Source organism: Lampetra planeri, chromosome 13 (genome assembly GCF_965212315.1).
Source record: "Lampetra planeri chromosome 13, kcLamPlan1.2.h2, whole genome shotgun sequence".
NCBI lineage: Eukaryota > Metazoa > Chordata > Hyperoartia > Petromyzontiformes > Petromyzontidae > Lampetra > Lampetra planeri.
In genome coordinates this window covers 8373754-8384191 of record NC_136119.1, presented here as the reverse complement: position 1 = coordinate 8384191, position 10438 = coordinate 8373754, and positions in this window count along the sequence as shown.

Here is a 10438-nt window from a genome sequence, read left to right as displayed (position 1 = left end):
AAAAATTTCAGCTCCAAATTGTTTATATTTGGTAAATTCCCTTTGTCACCTCACCTCCTAGAAAACCAGTTAAAAAAAACTACATTAAAACAGAATTTGTATATTACCAGGTAAGCTACCTGGCCACACATTTATAGAAGCCAAATATTCTAAACGCACGTCTCTAAATATAGCGGACGCTATTTTGGAGAAATTCCATTCCTTGGCTGCCACTCCATCATTATTCTTGACTCCTGGTCAAAATCTCTTTGAGTGACGTAACCTGCCCAATCCCGCGTACTGTTCTCCAGTCCATGCTTTGCTCTTCACGCGTGTCGTTTTTTTAAAATAACAATTATTCTAAAAACAAAAATTCCACTTTCATAATTATGGAGTTGAATAATAAAAGTGCTCGATAAAACATTGTGTTTCATGTTGACACAACCCCAAACGGAACAGATCTTCCAAGAGGGTATTGAGGACTTGTTATGCCACATTGTATAGTAGCTTAATTCTTTGCCAGCTACTTGTACGTTACTGCTACTGTGTAAAGGTATATTCACCGTTCTCTTCGCGAAGGCATTGTACACAGCCAGAAGGAATTGGTACAACAATAAGGCGAAAAAGAGAGTAACCAGACATCATTCACATTGATATACTTTCAGCGAGGCTCACCTCCGCACAGACTTACTCTAACGATATCTAAGCTATACAGGCATGTGAATGTGTCTTACAAATAATACATGGATGCATTGCTCAAGGAAAGTAATACAGAACTACTGTATTATGGTTTTACCCCATCGTGAGCGAATCCATTTTCACGATTTAAGCTCAAAATATAATTCTCGAAATGATCATTTTGTTGCTACTTTGAGAGTTAAGCCTCTCGTGCCCGCAGTGTTTACATAAACCCATTGCATAGTACACAAGCGGAATTAAACATGCATTCCTATGTGTGCAATTCGACGCACGTACTGTGGAGCATACGAACCAATCAATCAATGAATCGATGCATCATTACACGCCTAGTTTGATGGCGTCTTGGCTGCTTTACGACCGTAAACTTAAATGCTAGTGACTCGCAGCTATGAGGGGCTCATTGAGCAGCTCGCCCGAGCTCAGTGTACAGCAAAATGTGTTACACTCAGCTGCACACATGCTGCTTTAAACATCAAAGCTGTTATAAGAAGGGTCTGATGTAGCAAGACCTTTAGTAAATCCCAAGAAGATCTATATGCCTATGTGCCTCTCGTTCAATACAGGACACTCTGCAGTTAACACCACGTGCAAGGTGTGCCTGGCTTGGCTACATGTGTGTTGTATACATTGGATTTTTTTTCTTCTGCTGTAAAAAAAAACCCCAACAAGTGGGATATATTTTATATATAAAGACGTACTTTGTTTTCTTATTTCTAAATGGTCAATAACAGCATGTTCACAAACATGGACTGACGCATGACGACTACTGTTATTAACAAAGAGTATATTGGTTTATGCAAATGCCACACGAGCTTCTCCCCCCCCCCCCTAAATTGTTTAACTTTTAATCATAAACATACATCACACTCGTAAATAGTGTCCTGATTTCCCCCCTGTCACCTGCGCGGCATACGTCGAAGAGGAGGAGTCATAACAGATTGTTCTGGGCTCCAGAGTGGACAGTAATAACTTGTGCCGGAATGGCAGTTCCCCAAAATAAATTTTGCAGACAAAATGAAATGTCTCTCCCAGGTTATTAAGATGTCAGAAGCGTGGATGGATAACATAGACATATCTAACTCTAGACAATGCAATATTCTCAAAGAGGCAGCCAGCCCTCCTCTATACAGACTTTTCTAAAGAACATGTGTAGTTCTTTTAACTTTGTAAGTGTAAAACTATGATCCAAATGCGAGTAAACATGTTTGGTTCTGATGTTGAATATAGTAGAAACAAAATTCTACTCGTATAAATCCACGCCACTTTAAGTAAACGATTCTGTTTAAGATTGATAACTAGCTTCTGGAGACACCATTAGGAATCTAGATGAGACTGTACCATCGCATATATGAACAAATTGAACAATAACTAGAGCGCGAAGTACTTGTCCAATTGCATTAGGCCACGTATAACAATAAATATGACATTTCTGCAGGGCTTTTGTGTGCTAAAGTCAGTATTGCATGTATTAAATGGGTGCTTGTGCTGTCGTTAGGGTGGTACAGCTCGCCTGTGATACGAATAACGTGGCGAAAATCAAAGTGCCTTTTGTAGAATATAGCAGAGAAAAAGTTTTGTTTCGAGGGAGAAGAGAAAATTCAAAGGTCATACAGCAGGTTGCACACTCCAGAAATCGCATGGCTGTCTAATGGATAGTTTTTTGTAGATATTTTTTTTAGCAAAGATGAGCGTGTTCAAGCACACGTGCTCATTGATTTACGGTATTTCAGGGCTCCCACTCCGGTGGCTCAGAGATGACAACAGATGGGGGCCACCGTGATCGTGTTTTGTGCATAAAAGGGTTCAATGGCAGGTCAAGCATGGGATGCGAGTATGTCTGCTGGTGAATAATGCACCACCAAAGATACAGAGATGATCAACAACACTTCTGAAACTGCAGTAAGTGCCTCGCAATCTTAATGCATATCAGAGGATTGTATACGTGCTGTACTCGAGTTAGGGCAAACTTTTAATCGTTTGGACAATATCAAGCGTTGATAACTTCAATACATAGATACAGGTGAACAAACATCTCGGTATATATTTTTTACACGTTACAGTATGCATCATAAGGGTTTTTTTTTTGCTTCTAAAATAGAAAAAAAACACACCCATTGTAAGCAATTGTAATGTAGGGCAATACATGCTGTGGCCAAGTGGGTTACACATACAATAGAGCATTAAAAGGCCTTGCGTTTATTTGAGTTAGAATGCAGGGATAAGTGTTTCTTTATACCGTGTCAGATTCTATTTTCATGAAATGCCTTAGGCAATTGAATTGTAGGGGAAATAAGGGGCAGAAATGTGTCTCTCCCGGGAGTAATCTGGCAACGAGACTGTAACACGACGGTATTACAGCGCGGTTCAATCAGGGTGAATTAAAGGTCAGCTTCAAGGTTGACTTCAGTTGAACTAAACATAGGAGAGGTCATATAAGGGTTACCACATTATTTCACGTTGAACAAAGGCTTTATTCTGAATTGCTGAAAATATTTAAATGTTGCTTTACCGCATGCTCGCGTCAAAATAAAACACATTCAATAATACCGATCTTTTGTACCATGCATCGTTTCTATGGGGGGGACTTCCTTTTTAAGGTCAACACGGTATTCATCGTGTTAAATGAATATGCAACCAGAACAACATATATTCTTAATAGTGTTGTTTGCACCAGAATGGGGTACATTTACAAACATAAATGTTCAAGTAATTCTGTAGTATAAATGGTATGCATATGTTGTCGCAAAATGCAAGTTTCAAATGTAAACATATGGTTCTTTAAACATTTCATATAAAACGTAATATTTACGTGCGTTTGGTTTTTCTAAGAACAATTTTACAAACGTCTTATAGCAATATAGCACAATCGTGTTCCATGTCCAAGCCTAGATTTTTTTTTTTACACATGAAACACTACACAAGTCCGATTGCGGGTAATTTTGTTGACATTCTTACAACAAAAATGTTGTTTTTTTTTCAAAATATCTTTAAAGGTTTTATCTTATTACAAGAGCACCGTTTTCTTACATGCATTGCTGTCACTCTCAGGGGTGGTCTTAGAGGTGTTGGGGCAACCAGACAAGGGTAGTTGATGAGGCCTCACCCTCTGTAACACACTTAACACTTTCACCCTGGTAACGTTACCCACTGCTGCCACCTTTACATCACGTCAGACGACAAAACCAACCTGCCAGGTAGACCCGTTAGAAACAAATACAAACTATTAATATTATACACAGGTTTGCTGCCAAAAGCGCATGTACATTATCGGCACATTAGTCTGGCCCAGTTGCTAAACGTGATGGACAAGAAGTTTAAGGAACAGTTTAGGACAACTGTGGAAGTAAGACAATCAGTAATGACTGGGAGGACAGTGAATACCCATATATTTTTTTGATAATAATGACCTTATAGCACTGTCAAAGGAGGATTTACACATAATTCCTGATAAGGTAGTTCATGAGAGCAGAACATTTCCAGTGAACATGAACATGAAGAAAACTGAAATGATGGAAATTGGAAGACAAGTGGAACAGGCAAAGATCAAACCTGGAGATGAAGAACGAGAAAAAATAGAAAAATACGTAAACCTTGGAGGACTTGTATTGAAGCATGGACATAGCAAAGATGGTACAGGGAAATTGAGTAAAAATTTAGTTTTTGTCAATTTCTTTGTGTTTCTCCCTTGCGATGGGACTTTGTAGGATGAACGCTGAGATGTATAAAGGCACAGGGTGACCAATAAGGTCTGAATTGGTCTGTTATAAGGCACGCACTGATAAGGGGTTGACAGGTATGGTACTGTACTACATTTTACCCACAATGTTATCGTATGGCAAAGTGGGAGAGGGAGGCAAGTGCAAACGTTGTGGACATTTTTGAATAGCATCCGACTATAATTTAATGTATAGGTCAAATAACGTACACTTAAGAGCTACAGCTGACATATGTGTCCTGCTTCTCCTCCCGCCATTCGCTATTTAAATACACCCCGCGATGTAATGCACGTTAGTTACGGCTGTCGTCACTTATTAATTGTCGTGACTGCGAGTCGTGTCATCAGTATTTCATGATAGCACATTCAAAGTTTTCTTAATGGTTGTCTGCACACATTACACGTAGCAATTCGGTGACGGTATGCTTCGGTTGGCAAAGTAATGGTATGCAAAGGTGTCTCAACATTGAGGCATCAGTAGCATCCAATTACCATTGTGAAGCACATTGTCTTAAATCGCAGTGCTGTGTGCACATTATCAACAGTCATATTGCTGCGTTCCCCGCTGCGAGTTTTCTGCTCAAGGAGAAGCAGTCAGATTCACCAGTGTCAGTCAATGCCAGGCATCAAACTACATATTATTTTTTAAAGGACGCGATGACATTACCGTTGGTTGTTTTATGCCAATGATTACGTAAGACGCTTTATGAATGCAAAATGCAATTCAGGTGATCCACAAAAAATACATCTTAGCAGTTAAAAATGCAGAATATAAGCAGAGATGATTATGCAGAGCTCGGAATTGGTTTGAACAAACAACACAATGATAATTACAAATTTAAATGTCAGTGCCTATGGCACATTAACTGTTAAAAACCTTTTGCTGACGGTGCGCGAGACTGCATGAAAAAATAATGATACAGTCAGACCCCATTTGCAACAGCCATTGACCATTATGATTGGCCGTAATGGCGTCGCTGTAAAAGGACAAATTATCAAAATGGACCGATTCCCCTGCACCACATTACACAGTGCTTAGGTCACACGTGGAAGCTTTTTCACTGCACCGGATCCACACTGTTATTAGGAGAAGAGGGTGCTGTTGCAGCATTGGGGAAATTCCGCTCGACCATTTCACTTGTAGTAAATACCACTATAATGCTGTAGATTTGAGCCTCTGTGCATACTTAACAGTTAAAAGGTTTAAGTGACCATTAGCGGGTAGGGGGGAAATCCTATCAGTGGTTATTCTGTTAAATTTATTTTATTTATTTTAATGTTGGTAATAAGGCCAAATGGCCAATATTTAGTTGAACTTCTCTTAAATAAACTTGTTACGTAGTCTATTCACCCATTTACTACACATAAAAGCCACTGATACCAACTAAAAACGTAATGAACGTTTGCATTTTCGACCACATTTTCTGAAAATGACGAGAACAATCAATGCATTCCCCCTAAAACGCACTTGGCAACTTGTATGTGTTTACAAAACACACTCGATGTCCTCTGCAGAGAAGCCACACGCAAAGGTGTATGTCAACAGGATTCATGCCTATCAATTAATGCTCAGTTTACAGTAAGTGGGCCCTAATGTGATATGCACTACAAAGCCTATAAAGTGGCAGGTGTTTGCAACCAATTCAAAGTAATGTCACCACATCACGTAAAATTTTAAGGTAATTTTCCCAAAATGAAAATAATAAATATGCATCAAACCACCTCCAAAGACCACGACAACATATGTTGTGTGTAGCAATAGAAATGGGCACATTATCATTCTCTTTCACAGTCCAGTGGCAGCTGGGAAGAGCTGTCAAGGAGACACCTGAGAGCCATTGGTGTGGCGGCAGAGAATCAGGTCCGCTACATTGTCCTTGTTACCTCCGTGTAATGGACCTGTCAGAAATCATCCTGAGCCGTCAGCAGGCCCAGCCTCTGGTAATTACACGCAGCCCCACCGCGCACATTTCCCCGCCAACAATGTACAACAGAGAGAAGCTGTCATAATAGAATGGCGCTATCACAGCTCACTCAGCCGTCACGTAATACGTCATTTAAGTAGAGGTCAATGCAGCCTATTATTCTTTACTTATCCAGACTCTTTTCTGTTTTTCTAAGAGAATCCCTATCTATGTTATGTCCGCATCAATGACTATGATGTTCAAACATTCAAAAGCCATACGTCTCTGTTGCGACTAAAATGACCGTTGTAGAAATGCCCTCTTGGACTTTTAATCGTAATTGAAAGCAATGGAAATTCATAACATCTGCAACGAGCTTCAATGAAATGCAATAAAAGCAATCATTTTACGATAATAATATTTTTTCAAATCGGCCTTAATGTAGAGTTCACTTTTATATGAATTGATCACAAGAAGAATGTTGTTTACATGTAATCAGAGTTAAAATAAGAAGCGAATGACAAATTAGTCAATAAGGGGAGCCTCCACTCGGTTGTTAGAGGGGTTGAACTGTGCGGAGAAATGTGTCCACATAAACCACAAAAATAAAAAAACGGTCACATGCTGAACGCATATTTAAACTCACGCAAATGCGTGTTCCAGTGCATGCATGCTAATCATGCTAGTTTTCAGCACAACATATATATTAGATTTAAACATACTTTTTGGAAGTACTGTAATAATGCTTTTTTTGGTCGTGTTTCGTTGCCAATATTGCATGAAACTATACAGATGCACACCTTGCTACTGATGAGCCATGTAGTAAGTTCCACGGGGATTGGTTTAAGGTTTTTAAGTTTTCATGAGAACATGTGAGGTTTTGTTGCAATGGACGGCCAGACAGACAATCTTTCTTGGGAATAGCAATAAGGAGCCTATTGGCTCCCCTTAAAAAGAACTTCGCTTGAAATATTGTACATCATATTGCACAACGGGCATCATTACATACATAGAGTACAGTGAATGTGCGTTCAATACGATTGTAATCATTGCAACAGTGGCTAGGTAGCTTACTGGACGTCTGTGAAAAAAGAGCCTGATAACTCATCGGATTCCTCCAGTTTAAATAAAGATTTTGATTGGATTAGTAGTCAGTGCGCTTCCACCTGTGTTTCTACAGTAAATAGTTTCATTTCTGCAAGTGCCTGGCGATTTGCATATGCAAATTTAGCAAGACTACAAAAGCCCTGTGGCATTATAATTTTCCAAAATTGCAGAACGTGTTTCTAGTGTCTTAGCCCAAAGCCAAAATATGAAAACATAAACTTGCACAAGCGGCTCTGCGATATCATCTACGACAGACCTTTCTCCTACTTCCTCTCATCGCATGGCAACAGGAGCACAATTGAAATGCAACTGGAGGGCAAACAGACAATAAATAAATAAAAACATCCATCAAAATGCATGCAAGCCATATATATATTAATATTGTAAATGTTCAGTTATATCATTATATATATTAAATTAGAAAAACATGTGCATATATATAGTATGGTGTGGTGCAGGGAGGAGCCGAGAACGTCTAGAGAGTTCCCAAAAGAGGCGTGGTTAAGGGCGGAGCCAGACAGGGAACAGGTGCGGTGTCGCCTGTGAACCGCAGGGAATATTCTGGACGTAGGGCGCAGCCGAGGGTGGAGCCAGGCCGCGCCGAGAAAGATAAAAGGGAAGCCCCGATCACAGATCCGGGCTGTCTGCAGGTGAAGTGGAAACCAAGCGCTATGTCTACGTCTTCGTCCCCGTCTTCGACATCGTGGGTCAGGCAGCACGTTGGTTGCTCTGACCCGATTATAGTTATCCCGTGTGCAAGAGAAATAGGTGTATTGTGGTCCTATGAACAACAAGAGTGAGAATATGTGTGTTTAGTCCCGTGTGTACGGTGTTGCGTAGAGTGTAGAATAAACGTCGTTGCCTCCTAGATAGTGTCTCTGAATGACTCGCTACACATGTACAGGTGCCAGGTGGATTGTTACACCGCAAGACTGTGCGAGATGTCGGCAGCTTGGGGAGGCCTTCATCCAGCAGTGGATTGATCATGGCCACTGTTTGATGATGATGGTGATGATGATGAATGCATGATTAAATAATTCATAACATTTTTCAATATTAAGTGTCCACGTTATGGTCAATTGTCAGGCCTACAATGTGGTATGTAAAAGAACGATTCCAAAATGCAATTGTTCTTAAAATGTGGTCAACTTAAGTTGTGCGCAGTGTAAGCTGTGCACAGTTTTTTTTCCCACACCCAACTTCTCCAGCTTAACCTTTTACCCACCTCCTTCAAATATCCCTTCTCCCAAGGATAAAAAAAAATGCATTGCATGAATGGGGTTAAATGGCTGCAAGCAAGAGCGCTCTCTTAGCTCAGTTTGCACCAGCTCTCTGGTGTATTGCATGCAGGACAGCTCTGGGTCACTCCTGCCGCAACCCAGTTCACAATTCTCCAAAGAGCACGGCAGGATGGTGCCATTAGCATGTCACTGCCATTCCGCTCAGTGGGCTGAGCTAAAAGCATGTGCGGCGTACAGTGCAAGAGGGCATGCATCTCTAGTCATACAGTGGTTTATACGGACATAAAAGCAATGGCACATCAAAAGGTGGAGGGTATATCTTTCTTGCCACTGCGATATACATTCTATTTAATTAATGGCATCACATGCAATTTCAGCATATTGCATTATATTTTGTTAATATGTATAAGTGGACATGTGGTGATGCAAACATTTTGAGATTAGAATCATTATCTTCATTATCAATCAAGAGTCAAACATTTGTCTCAACGGTGGTGGAATTTATAAATTGCTGTGGCACGGCTCAAAGTGTTATAAATATTTTAACAATGAAAGCCATCCTTGACATGTCCAAGTGGTATTTAAAAAAAATATTCTTGATAATTTAAACCAAAATAGTTGATCCCTGGCACCACATGAAGTTGTCAAAATTTGATATTCCAAACAGGACCCTGCGGGGTGGGCTGGTAGGAACGAATAACCAAAGAATATAAACATAATGTATTATTACACTTGTTAAGCCAGGAAAGCCCCACTGAGTCAAAAGGTTTTGTAGGGTCCTGCCAAGTGTTTGCAGTAGGGGGCGATGTTGATACACGGACGGACGGACGGACGGACGGACGATATAATCTATTGGTGGTCTGGTCCACTTCGTTCCTACCAGTATAAGATGTTAGTCATATCTGTCAACACACACAGGGCAGCGAATGGCTAATGTCTCACTCTGCTGGAAAATGAAGCAAGACTTGTCTTTTAAAGTTTAAGCTGTCGCAAGGTAGCTTATATGTATTTTTTTGTTTATTTTGTATTGTATGCTGAGCATTATTTTTTTACGTAAAAAGAGGCCAAGTACGTAAAAAAAACCTTCCAGACAATAATTTAGAACATTAAATGTGTTTGTAAGATCATTTTTTCTTGAGTATTTAGAATAGGGATGTCCTATACTTTGTAGGTTCACAGCCGCTGAATAGTTGCATTATACTGCCAAGCTGAAAAGTACTGGGTACACGGATAATATTACGTGCCCATGAAACTATAATTAAGCCAAGTATTGTACTTTACTGAAGACAGTTGTTGACAAAAGCTTATTTTTCTCTCCCTTCATGAATAGGTTTTGATGTAAGGGTGTGTCTTTAAAGTGCCACGACTATAATTAACTGAACAAAATATGGTATTTATATATCTCTAACTCATTTTCAAACCACAATCTATTATTTCACCGAGGACTGAAGTTACAAATAAGATGGCCAGTAGCTTCAAGGGATGTGCATGCAGCGTGCCAGTGCAGATTGATTCTGACAGTAATCGTCCCGGGAGATCAGCAATTCCATTTTAAAGGCATGGCAAATTAAAGTACGCAGCCCTTGACTTAACCTCAAAGCCTTCATAACATAGGGACACATTAATCCTTGACATGACGGTGATGCTCCAATAAACTAACGAAAGCAGTAGGCAGCTATAGAGAAGCCACAAGTCTTTAACCGGGATGGAGCCTCAAAAGCAATTGGCCTATTCAGCTCCTGCCCTTTATGGAGAAGAAACGGAGAGAGCAACCTCTTGTCATCTTAATAGCA